This window comes from Pocillopora verrucosa, chromosome 13 (genome assembly GCF_036669915.1).
Source record: "Pocillopora verrucosa isolate sample1 chromosome 13, ASM3666991v2, whole genome shotgun sequence".
NCBI classification, from domain to species: domain Eukaryota; kingdom Metazoa; phylum Cnidaria; class Anthozoa; order Scleractinia; family Pocilloporidae; genus Pocillopora; species Pocillopora verrucosa.
The window spans coordinates 1208904-1222218 of NC_089324.1; the positions used below are offsets into that span (position 1 = coordinate 1208904).

General features: G+C 35.7%; 1 protein-coding gene across 8 annotated transcripts in view; it reads right to left on the reverse strand.

Annotated features, from left to right (window-relative positions):
- LOC131789567 (neuropeptide FF receptor 2-like) overlaps positions 1-13315 on the reverse strand; it is a 46170-nt gene that overhangs the window by 11051 nt on the left and 21804 nt on the right. For 3 of the 8 annotated variants that reach the window (XM_066160289.1, XM_066160288.1, XM_066160292.1), the window contains one exon: positions 10168-10327. The gene's annotated coding sequence lies outside the window, so the exon portion shown is untranslated. Of the gene's footprint in view, positions 1-1031; positions 1274-5682; positions 5796-9176; positions 9307-10167; positions 10328-11241; positions 11430-13315 lie in introns of those variants that run through there. The other 5 variants (XM_066160291.1, XM_066160290.1, XM_066160296.1 and 2 more) reach the window with 4 other exon arrangements.

Sequence of the window (13315 nt, forward strand, 5' to 3'; positions counted from 1 at the left end):
GCGTAAACGAAAACCATCAGCTGAATCGAATCGAGATTACCACGAACGGGATCATGATCTACCTCCGGTAATTTGTCAAGACTTCGATTTCTCTTGCATTCAAGAGAGACGCTTTAATCGACTCTTCTGTCTTTGTCGTATTTGCTTAATTGCAACAATGATTCGGCCATTTTTTTTTTAATTGCTGTGTTGTGAACGACACAGTTCAAATACTCCCATCGGATTTTTCTTTAAAAAAAGGCTCACGAGCACAATTGTTAACCTAAAAGAATATTCCTTTTCTCTAAAATTTAATTTTCATACACCATTTCCTCCGTTTCTTCCCAAATTGACACAAAGTTGCGACAAATCAGCATGTAGTTCGCGATGTTGGGTAGTTAAGGGTACAATTTGCTGGCGCTGGTTTGTCTGAACAGAGAACGACCATTAAATCTATTTTGAGGACGCTGGTAGTTTTTTACTAAGTTCATTAACTGAAAGTTCGAATATATTTAACCTTGTGTCTTAGATTAAACAAAAATTTAGTCCAAAGTCCTTGTCAATATGGTCGAACGAGCTATAATTTTTATGGACGAGCTCATTAAGAGAGTTTATCGATCTACCTTACAAATTCGGATCGAATGAGGCCATATATGTTCTTCTCAGCTAAGCGGATGAGTTTTCCAAATGTTTACACAATATTGTTAAAGTGAAAGTTTCAAACAAAGAAACGTACACTCGAGATAAAGATAAATTCCGCGCCAAAGAACTTCCAAAATCTATCATCTGGTACCCAAACTCCTTAAACCTGTTGATGGTAGATTCTCTAACTATACAGAGAACGTTATTACTTCGTATTTTAAAAGAATTACACAGAACACCAGCACAAGTTTAGACTGAAATTAAATTTCACTGTCGACTAAAAGTTTCGCGAATGACGCAGCTGAAAAAAGGTGCTTGTTAACCTGCACATTTTTTCAAATATTTCCCAAGATGTTCAACAGACATTAATTAAGGAAATCATCAACGAAACGAGCACAACAACATCTTACCTTTAGTAAAGTGAACGAAATAAAATCGCGAAAAATCCGTTATGGTCACTTAAATGGCCTCGTTAAATTCACAAAATCCTCCTTGGGAGTCGAAGTTGCCAATTGACTTAAGTTGCAGTTTTAATGAATCGAAAAAAAGGGGTCTGGTAAGACTTGTTATGGCCCTAATGTGAATAGAACGAGAAAAGACTTGACCAGATCTGCTTTGACTCTTCAGTTCCGCCGGCAACAACGTATGCAAATTGATGTCTTAATGGTCGAGTGGAAGAACAATTACAGACGACTACCAAGTGATTTTCTGTATATTTTTTTTAGCATATGAGCCACGCGGAGTGAAAAATAGTTTACGAGCGCGAATTTCCTGTTCCTAAATAGAGACAATTAATATTTTAAATCTGTTTAAATAGGGTTCACTTCTATAACTGGTCTGGAAAGGTTTCTAAATGATAGATTTGTAAGAGTGAAAGACACAAATAGTAATTGTGGCTTTCATTTTATACATTCGACACAGGTCATTAACGAGTTTACAAGGCTATTCTTCGCCGTAGGGAAGCTGTCATCTTTATTTTACGTCTACGCAAAAGTCAAGACCTCGATGTCAAAAATGAACGAATTTCCATAATAAAATGAAACTTTGAAGTTGTTTGCTCACTGTAGCAAATACTCCATTAGTTTTATCCCAAAACTTGAGTCCTCCTTTGATTTCGTAACCCCCAGGGTCAATGTATTAAAGAATTGCACATCTGTTCACCTGTCACTTAAGTATTAAAAGTGAGGTGAGCTCATTCAACATTAATTTGACACTTAAAAGCCCGCAATACGAAGTGCATATGATAATAACAAACGCAAAGCTAACGTCACAAATGATGTAAAGCGTTTGACGCAAAATATTCAGGGTTACGTTCGGTAATTTTATCATGCACATGCAAACACAGAGAAAACCAAGAGAATCACAGGTAATAAAACCGTTTTAAAATTCATACTCCGTCTTTCGAGCGCCGAAAAACACTCTCTGGCCAAATTGTTTACTTTGAAGGAAACAATTATATGATCATAGCGAAGAATACAAAATTTCAGCTTTTAGGAAAAAGGCAAAAATTAGATTCCATAGTTCCCAAGACAGTTCCTCGTTTTACGTTTCACTATGACAGTGATTTGCTTGTTCTTTTCATTGGTTTCCGGTGTCTGTTTGAAAACGCAGAGCACACTGTCTTTAATTAAGCACGTACAACACTTCAAGTAACGCATGCCTCATTTGGAATATTAATGCACTACGATGTTAAATTCTCAAGACCCCCCGGTAGGTCTCCTTTTGAATTTCTTATCTTTCTGCTTTCAAGAAGAAATGGTGTCGTCTCGTCTTTTCAATGTTTTGTCGTCCGCCCTCACTAAAAGAAATTAATCGCTAAAAATGCTCTGGAACATGTCAGCATTTCCACTACCGCCACGTCTTGCTTGCAAGTTGTTTTTCATTGCAGAAACAAGATTAAATTGAATCCAAAGCTTTGTGTTTTTTTTCAACTCACCTGAGACCCTTCAGAGGGCAAGGCGAGACATAACATCAGAGGGAGGGGGGGGGAAGAAATAACCGCGGGACACCCAGACATCAGCCCATATGGCCACGCCGAGGACACGCAATTTATTTCAGTATTGATCAACTGGTAATTGGATTGCCTCGATTATCACATGAATGGCGTAAAACTGTAGACGAACTCAAATGAAACAAGCGCGCACTCAAAAAAAGGTGGCATGTGTAAATAGAAAGAAAAAATGGGAGACATATTGCGACGGATCGAACTCGGAACTGAAGGAGAAAGAAGATGGACTGCACTTTGTTCGGTTGAAGAAGTGACATGTGTGAACTCCCATTAATACTTAATGATAAACGGCAAAAATGTTCAATCTGCCAACCGACGTAACACTGCTCTTCCTTTAGAAACTGCTAACTTAAAAAAAACATCTTTCAATTTGTTCGAAAGGTTTCACTGTTCCTTGTAATGTAGCCGTGGCTATGTTTGCTGAAAAATGAACACTTTTGCGCTGATCTTTGGAAGTTAAGAGCTTGTAGGTAAATAGTCAGTGCCCCCTTAAAATACCGCAACCTCGCGTTCTTAATGAGGGAATGTTTTGGGACTTTTTAAATTTCAGAAATACTGACAAACATACCATTACTTAGAAATGTGTTCACTAATTTTGAATTTCCTCACTGCTGAAAACATGATGTCGTCATCAACCCATCGCCTTTTCTGTCGCACATGTTTTTAAGGAATAAATTATTTAACTTTTTTTTCAGCAATCGTTAATAAAATAAGGACTAAGGATATGAAGTTTCTCAATTGTTATAGTTGATCATAGACTTAAAATTGAGTTGGGATATTTTCAAATTTTTGGTTGGTTATTTTTTGCAAAGTTTTGGGATCGATTAAAATATGCACAATATCTGACCCTAAATCTTATCCACAGATTGCAAATTGATACTACTTGCAATGTCTAAGCACGTTTAACCTTGGCGCGTCGAGGTCACACCCAAGGTCAGAGAAACAAGTATCATCAACAAGGGTTATTCTAGAAATTGGCGAAACGGAAACGAAACGGAAAGACACAAAACTTTAGAACAAAATCTTCCAAATCGGCACTCTCGATCCCCATGGTATCAACGAGCACTTTTCATTCGACTTATTACTTCTTTTTTTCTTGTCACAATATTCCCACCAATAGCGTAGCTCCATTTCCTGCCCATAAACCCACACACACAACTTCCACCCACGCAGCAACACAGTTTCTTTAGAAACTTAATCCCTTTATACTAGAAATTGGCCGAAGAGGGCTCAGTGGGTCCCCTTCCTTCATTTTAGGGGGGCCCTTTGCAAGAAAGGGAGTAAGATAAGGGGCCGAAATAGGAGGCTCCCAAAGAGGTCTTTGCGTATATGGATGTTTGTCCGCAGACATTATCTGTTCCAAGATAGAGGCTACTGTGTTTATTATCCTTCAAATATTTTCCAACGAGCGTGAAAAATTGTGAACGAACAGCTGACTGAATGAAGCGTGAGATGTGTGCTTTTGAGTGTTCTCTGATACAAACTTTATGAACAAAAAAATATCTCCCTTCTTCTGTAACAACCACAAAACGCTTTCTCATCTTGACTTATCGTAACGGACGGAAGTTTTGACAATTGGGTGATATCACTTGGGTGATATTCTCGGATATCACCCAGTGTTAGCTGCGGGATATTCGATCACATGCCGCGTTTAGACCAATCGCGCACGCTCAAACATATTTGATGGATCGTAAATATATATATATAAATGAAGTTTTACATAGCAGCTGTCATATCAATCTTGTTTTCTGTTACAAAATACAAACACAGTTACGCTTAGACTTTTTTTTTATGCGACAATTTCTTTCGACTAGCGGAAATCCCGCAAAGCTGTGCTCTAACATCAACTTTGTGTTTAAAACATCAAAGCATTGAAGTTAATGTCCTTTCCTCGTGTTATTTCAGAAACGTGTGGCTCGTTTGAAATAAGAAAACCATCAGTATTTTTAAGAATTGCTTCTAACAAATTGATATACTTTTCTTAACGAAACGTATTTTATTTCGAATCTATTCAATTCTGCCTTGGAAATATTCAGAAATTTATTCATTTTCATAGCTTCTCCTTTTTTTCCATTTTCACAAAATAATTCTATCAGCGAAAAGCTGTAGCTGGTACGCTGGAATCGGATAATATACGATGTAAAAATATTACTTCAAACTAAGAACCGTATTATAATTCTGTCATCCATGAAAGGCTAGCTTATTTTTGCCTGAGGCTTTTCTGTTGAAATGAAGCAACCTGAACGTCAAGATTTATCTCGCCTCACACGAATGATAAATCTGAAGAATTTTACCATAAAATTCTATTACTGGCCTGTGAACTCGGAGACGGGTAACTGTGACGGATAAAACAAAAAAAAAAAGCTAAAGAGATATCGAACGCTTAAGTCGATTTCCTTTCGATGACAATCGATGACAAAAAATTATTGCAGCTCACTTCACAATTCGTGGCTTGACTGGATTTTGGTTCTATCCGAACATTTAAAATCAAGCGACAGTTCCTTTTTCTATCTAATTTTTTTTTGTTTTATTTTTGCGGCACACTGAAAAAATCTGAAAAAGAAAGTTAATGATACTTTTCGCGATACAGAATTTCATTGGTAAAGCCCTCTTTAAGAGAAGGAAAAAAAAAGGGGAAAGATATCTAATTTAATTTAGTAGACACCAATGATTTTGAAAGCATTATGAGAACTGCTCACATTTCTGTTTCTTGGAAATTTAGTTCAGTTTGAATATGAGCATTTTAATTTGCAGTGTGCTCTCAGTGCGCGCACCGCAACACATGGTTTTGGTATCACATTTGACTTTTTAAGGATAGTTATCTATCTTTCGTCGAAATGTTTTTCAAAATACGAAGTATTCAAATTAGCGAATAAGATCATCAACATCAAGGATATTTACAACAATACTGTATCCATAAGTCACTGATGTACGAAAGTAAGGGATAAAACAGAAGACATTTACCAGCCAATAGCTAAAATCTATGTCTTTGTGAACAACTGACAGCTGATCTGAGCATCTATCGATGTGAAAGTAACAATTCATGCTTTTACCTTTGGCGATGAAAATCACTGGTTGACGATTCGCTTGGAAATGAAGGAAAATCACTTGCCTTGGCCCATTTATTCCGCGATCAATTTAGACAAAAGCTGTTCGGTTTCCATGTAATCGTCAATATTGCAAAAACTTAGGCATACAACAAAACTCATGGACATCGGAAAATCTTTGAACATTTCAACACCCTCTTGCTTTCGGCGGATGTAAGTTTTACCTTCAGCTGCTTGTAAATGTTATGATTATTTGCTTATTCCGAGTTCGCAGAAAATTAAAAGTTTCCTCTAGCAAAATTATCACTATGACTCATGTCTGGCACAAAGCAATTGACACAACGCTAATATCACAATTATTTTAACAACCAAATGAAGGTGACTGCACGGGCGAAATGAAAAATATCTGTATAAATATAGTTTTAATTACTGGTTCTCATGGATAAATTAAAATGTTTTCTAGTTAAAGAAAGATTCACATGATGAAAATTTTGTCTCGTCGAGAACATAATTAAAACAAAGATCAGACAATAAAGCTCATATCGAAATTTTCCAGTTGATGCAATCATCTTCTTTTGAATTTATCTATTTTGGTTTTCACAAGCACGTTAATGGATGGATCCATCTTCAACGACCTGCATTTTCTGGACGGTCTTCTTTAAAAAGATCGTCCAACCCATTGTTTGACTGTAAATATCATTGACAATGAGGAATGTAATCAAAGACGATTTATGACCATTTGCGAGGATGCTATTGTTGTGTCGCAAAAATTATGTACAAAATATATTGCAGCCTTCTAATAAAACGTAAAAAGGCTTTAAATCGATGTAAAACAACGCTATGGCATCTCACTTACTAAAAGTCACTCCAGAAGTTTCCACAACTTTGTTGAACATGAAGAGAACGATTTTTTTAAAGAGGAAATCAGTAACCAAATAGGTACATAGAACATCTTGGAAATTTCACATAGAATCCTATTGTAAACTTATGTCTTTTGAAATCCTCCTCATTGTTGTCGCAATCTGCATTTATGTTACTATAGCAACAATTCATATATTGCTAAAAACGTGTAGATTGAATTCAATGTACTGACAAAAATCGAAACTCAACCAGAAGCTTGCAACCGTAAATTTTCCAAGACACGCAAAAAATTCGATTGAACTTTCATTGCAAAAGTAACGCAGAACATTAATAGCAAAAGCAGTTTTAAAAATTAACGTCTCCCGACAGCCATATGAATGGGACGATCTCATATCAACTCTACTTAATATATCATATCACAATTTATCCAGCTGTATTTATAATTTAATGAATGGTTTAAAATTCAACAATAGATGTATTTTGATGAGAGTACTAGACGATCGACAAAGATTTTCCAACGAATTACCCATGGCAAAATTTTAATTAGAAAACTCTAGAAAATTAGGATAGGTAAAACTGTTTTTTTTTTCAAACAGGCTGTAAAAAAACATCGAAAAAAAATAAACGTGTATCCCCCAATATGAAACTAATAAAGCAGTTCGACCACAAAAAACCAATTTTCCAACTATTGTGACTTCACAAATATTATTTTTAATGTGTTCAATTTTACATAAAAGAAAACTGAGTAGGGACGAACCCTCGGGGTAAAGGTTTAATTTCTGAAGTAATTATTTTCACTTAAGTCAAACCCCCAATATTATGAACAGATTTTTTAAACACGAATCTATGATATGTGGGATGAAAATGAAATGTGATACTATTGAACATAGAAAACTGAAGTATAAGCTCGAAGAAAATACTCACAGCTTTCGACAATGTATCACCACTAATAAAGAAAGCTTTGAAGTTTTGTCATTCGCATCACACCATGATTTTTATGATAACAAAGCACGCAAGAAGTTCACTGCACCTTTTACAGGCCAGGTGAAGATAAGTTTTACTTTAGAGCTTAATGGGTTTCAAGAACTGGGTTTTCCACTAGTTCAATTGTCTCCAAAAATCACCGTAAATTTGTTGCCAAATTGTAAGAGGTGTTATTGCCCTCTGGAAATCATCGTAGACCTGGAACGAGAAATTTGGCACGAAGACGAGAGAAGTTACATGGTTCAGTTGTCTCTTCAGAAATCATTGCTAATTAGTTAATAAATTCTAAGTGTAAATGCCATCTGGAGAATACAGAAAGAAGAAAAATGGGAGAACAACGAGTTACGTGTGGAAGAAAATGTTAATTAAAGCCCGCCGTGGACTCAAACTGCGATGTTTCCATAAAGCTTCAATTCATTGATATGTCTAACGCTGTACAGGCGTCGGATTTTAATACATTGACGAACAAATTAGGATCAATTTCCAACACTTGAAATTTAAGTATTAAATCATTTCACGTACAACAAACGTAACTTGTTTTCACCAATAAACAGCGATCTGTTCAAATCCTGATGACAAAATAAATTTAAGGGTGCAAAAATTATCCTCTTTAAGTCATGATGTTATAGCGTTGGTTCGGTGACTACATTCGAGTGCTTTGATAATTATTTGCAATGTTCATAATTTTTTATAAAGTAAATTAACGACTTCTTGGAATCGCTCAACGATTTTCGTCAAGTTTCACAAGTCTCCACCCTCGTTCAACGGAGTGAGCATATCTCGTTTTGAGTTCAAAAGAAGATGGACGTTAAGAAAAACCGATGTGTCTCGCTGTGGGTAAAGCACTTGGACTGCTGTCCTTTTAATCAATTTTAGCATCTTTTTGAAGTTTTTTTTTTTATTTTCACCAAAGTAAATACGGTCAAGGGAGGCGCCTTATACATAATTAAGCACGCAACATAGGAAAGCGAAACTTGCATGATAATTCTTAAGCCGTAAAATTGTTGCTTTCTTTGTGTGAACTTTGAATGACGATTGCATTTAGAGCTTAAAAATCTCACCAAGTCCAAAAACGGAAAGTGGTTTTAATTTTCACGGCTTTTTCGCTCCAGTGTTTTTAAGCTAATTCATTATAAGCAGAGACAATGAAACTTTTCATCCCCTGGTGTCAGCTTAACGTGAATTGTTGTGGAGGATTACGACAAATTGTGTAAAACTGAAAAAACACGTGTATAATTTGTGGGTAAAAGTTCCTTCTATGTGAACCTAATCTCGGTTCTTAGAGAAGGAAACAAAAATTTTTCATGAAAATCTTATAAAATTCGTAACATGAAATGAAATGAAATTGAATCCAATCCTTAGTTCTTTAAGTCTATAATTACCACTTACGCTAATCGTTTAAACTTCCTGATCAACACATGTGCTCCAGAGTGACAAAAACCTTAATGACTAGCCTTGGGGTTAAGCGACTACACATGATAATCAAGTTTCAATCATAATCTTTTGACTTAAAAAAGTCGATTAGTTCAATATTGCGTACGTGCATCGTTGTCCGCGTAATTGAATACAACCACGTCTCTATAATGTTGTTGAGACTATAAAAATTCTTTTTAACGTAAACATGTTTTGCGGCTGGTCACAAGTATTGGACTTACCACCGATGTCAAAGTACTAAATGGGTTCAGCTGTCTGCAAGGAGCTTATATTTCTTCTCCGTGCAATTGAGCGGGGAGACACCTCGCCTGACTAGAAGCATCTCAACAGTGTAATTTAAAAATGAAAAGTGTTTGATGTCAAAACAAATTAAACCACACGGGGTCTTAACCTGGTAAAGGCAATAATTACCCATTGCCTAAAATCCTTTCAATTACTAAAACAAGTTACAGGTAAAAAAGAGACAAGACTTACCGAGATCCCTCCCTCAGATTTTGCAGGAGATGGGTTTTCATTTAACTAGACTTTTCAAGTTTAATTACAGATTATTTAGAAATTTTCTATCTGTTAATCAAAGGCGACAACTGGTCGTAAAATAATTAGTGAATATTTTTACATGTGGCGACTTCAAGGCGGCATATTTCCTTATCTCATGCTAGTAACCAAGTAAACAATTGTAAAATATCAGTCGGGGAAATAAGTGGGATATGAGATTTACTTGAAAGGCATGTAAGTGACATGGGTTGAAATACGACAATTTTTTTTTACCACAGACGAAGAGAGATTTTTGTACAACCAACAGAAACTTCGATACCCAACGAAAATGTATCTTTCCCTTTTTGGTAAAAGAAAATGTAATTAAAAACGCAGCAAGACACAAGAAAACGAAGAAACTTTGCATCTGAGATTTAACATAAATATTAGGAAAAAACAGCGTTCTGAAGAACTTTACTAAAGGTAGGAAAAAAGGTTTGGATAAAAACGCGCTTATATTTTCCGAAAAAGTCGGGGACCCATCATAATAAGGTTTCTAACCTCTTGACAAACAGTTGAAGCGTAAAATTCCCTAAGGATCGGCACAGCGTGAAACTTTTCTAAAAAGCGCCAATATTTGAAGATACAGAATAAATCAATGAATAAGTCAATGATAACATGTCGTTTTTTGTTTAAATAATCAAAAGAACTAATATTTAAAGTAAAAAATATACCCACCGAATGTCCTCGCATGTGTTAATTCCAGAGCTCAATGGTTAACTGTTTTTCTTTCCTATCGCGCTCAGGAAAACCTTGTAGCACCGCCAAACCTCTTAAGTGGATTTGATTGGTTCTCGCAGCCACCAATGAAACTTCCAGAAGGAGTGTGGTTGCCAACCTTCAATAAATCACCCAAGAACGTTTCAGTAATGTTTTAATCACGTTGTGTACGTTGAAAGAAAGTGTCTTAATTTTTCGGTGTAAACGAAAACCTCGCACGATAACTGCAAAATTATGATATCAATGAAACTATTTACTTATTTAGCATTCTGGTGAAAGTGCAGTTTCTTAACTCAGCAAAAATCGTCTGTATTTGTAAAGTCTAAAAGTGTCATAGAAGCAGTAATATATTTCTGTTTAGAGAGAATACTCGTATGAGCATCTGCAACATTCCCCTGGAAACCTTCCGGAGGAAAACTGCGTGGGAAAAATCTTGAATATTATCTGTTTAGACCAAATGTTAAAAGTAAGGCGTGTAAAAACTCGGAGAAATGAAGGATTACAATTAATCTCCTTAACTTTAAACTGCTGGGTCTACCATGCCCCAGACAGTGCCTTGTTGCGTGTTTGTCATGAAAATGTTTTCGTAAAAGCAAGGTGTTTTCATTAAGCAGCAATATGTAGCATTCAAAAAGTCTTGGAATTGATGTATTATTTTTGACATGACAAGTGGACTGAGTAAGTCGTAGAAGTCAAGTATGGACTTCAAAGCATATTAAATATGAACATACACAGTAATTGCTTACTGCGTTTTAAAAATATTCACTTATAATGTGCTCAAATTTAAAATAACTTATGTTCGGTTTATTGCTTTTTCACCTGGGATAAAAAAATCACGGAGTTAATTTTAAAAGGAACACACTTTTCGAAAATAATCTTGTATATCTGATTCGAATTGGACGGAAAATTAAGTAAGAGCGTACTTTTACAAATAATATAACAAACACTTTGATCTCAAAACTACTTGAAAAGTGACGTGAAGCAATAAATATTTGCTTTCGCGCACGCTATGTGATGAACCGTTTTTTATACCTGTTTCATTCAGCTCAAAATCCCACACAAGCAACTTATGGCGTCAAAATGGAACATCAATCAGTCTTGAACGGAATTTATCCGAGTTTCCCTCTCTTAGTTGCAACGAAATACTTGTAAAATCCACAAGCGCTTTCCATTATGAATTCAATACACGTTTCACTAATGTTTATAGTGCCAGTGATGAACTACAAAAAAAGAAAAAAAAAATCCGTCCTGTATTCATTTGGAAAAAAACAGATGCCCTGCACAGAAATGGTTTTTCATCTCGTTATGATTTGTGTTTTGTTATTCATGGCAAATGCGGTTTCCTTGCGTGGTGAATTTTGCATTTTAGACGAACCACAATCTATCTGTGATGTGTTTACACTTTACAGACAACACGCTACCTTTGCCATTATATGGACACAAAGAAACTGTTCTCAAAAACTGTTAACGAGTCCAATTGTACTACATCGTACAGAATTCTACCGGCTGCCAAAAACACCCACACTCGATCCAAATCTAAGCTCATCCAGATTTTAAAAAAAATGTTAATCGTTTCTTGTCTGTCTCTAGAAGTTTTTGCAGCCGCAACACAAATACATAGGCAATACAAAATTTATAAGTTAATAGCACCCAGCACATCATTTTGTACAGTCAGTGCAAAAGGCTAAAATTCCCATTCTTCTACCACCTCTTAAAAGCGACACTTAGAATAATCCTCTCTCGCACCTGCGCACTAATTCCTGGTTTTTAATTAGTTTGCACATTCCGTCTCGAAAATCAAGTCATAAAATGAAAATGACATTTCTAGTTGTTCTTGAATAAAGAGAAATATCCAACTTTCAACTAAATAGTGTATGACTAAACTGCCTTCTGTGGGTTGCAATTATGCAAAACGAAACCTGCTCCCAACTGAGAGAAATAAAGAATAAAAAAAACCCTGCGAGGTAAAAAAAAAAATACTACGATAAGATCGTTCAGTAAATTGATTTCTATACAACAAGTTCGTCTTCATGAAAATGCTTAAAAATTAATTAAATGATGAAAAATATTTCAACTCGACACTAGATATTTAAAGATATTATTCGAAATTTCCTAGCAACAATTCGGGTATGATTGCGCAAGTACAATGAGCCCGCATTACAATTTAACTCTTGAACTCCTAAGATCTGATGGTCAATTCTCCCCTCTAGCTGCTACACATTTCCCACATTTCCTTGTAAATGAGTTACGAGAATTTGGTGGTAGATCTAGATAACAACTTCTATCTGATAAGTTTGAGTATTCACATGACCTTTTCGCTGGATATTGTTTCGCTATTACAGGGAAAAGTTACATGTTAATCGCTTCTTGGAGCTAAAGGGCTAAAGGTCATCAATTTAGGAAGACTTTGAACGGACTGGATGCTTACTTCTCGTTTCAATAAACTCCAGTTTGGTTTTTGTGGCCGGGTTTTGATCACGTTTCCTTGTGGTTATTGCACCCGAGTTGGTTAGCCTGTGGTTAACCCTTACTTTACAGTTAGGTAAGCATTTTATGATGGGTTCCCGTACTAAACAGAAAAGTGTAGCAAAGATTATCATACAAGTAACTCATTTCTGAACCATTTCCACACTGCAAAAATATTAGTGCAAACTAGTTTTAAATGGCACAACTACTAGAGAAATAAACTCCAGTTTGGTTTTTGTGGCCGGGTTTTGATCACGTTTCCTTGTGGTTATTGCACCCGAGTTGGTTAGCCTGTGGTTAACCCTTACTTTACAGTTAGGTATAGGTGAGCATTTTATGATGGGTTCCCGTACTAAACAGAAAAGTGTAGCAAAGATTATCGTATAAGTAACTCATTTCTGAACCATTTCCACACTGCAAAAATGTTAGTGCAAACTAGTTTTAATTGGCACAACTACTAGAGAAATAAACTAATGTTTTCATTTATATACATAATAATTATTGACCGGAATATTGATTATTTAACTCAATGATTTAAAGTGCGTATTTACCTGTAAACCAGTTGCTTAAATAGGTGTTAATGTATGCATGTCTAAAACCGAATTCTCCTTTCCTGCCCTAATACACCTCCTTGTAAGGT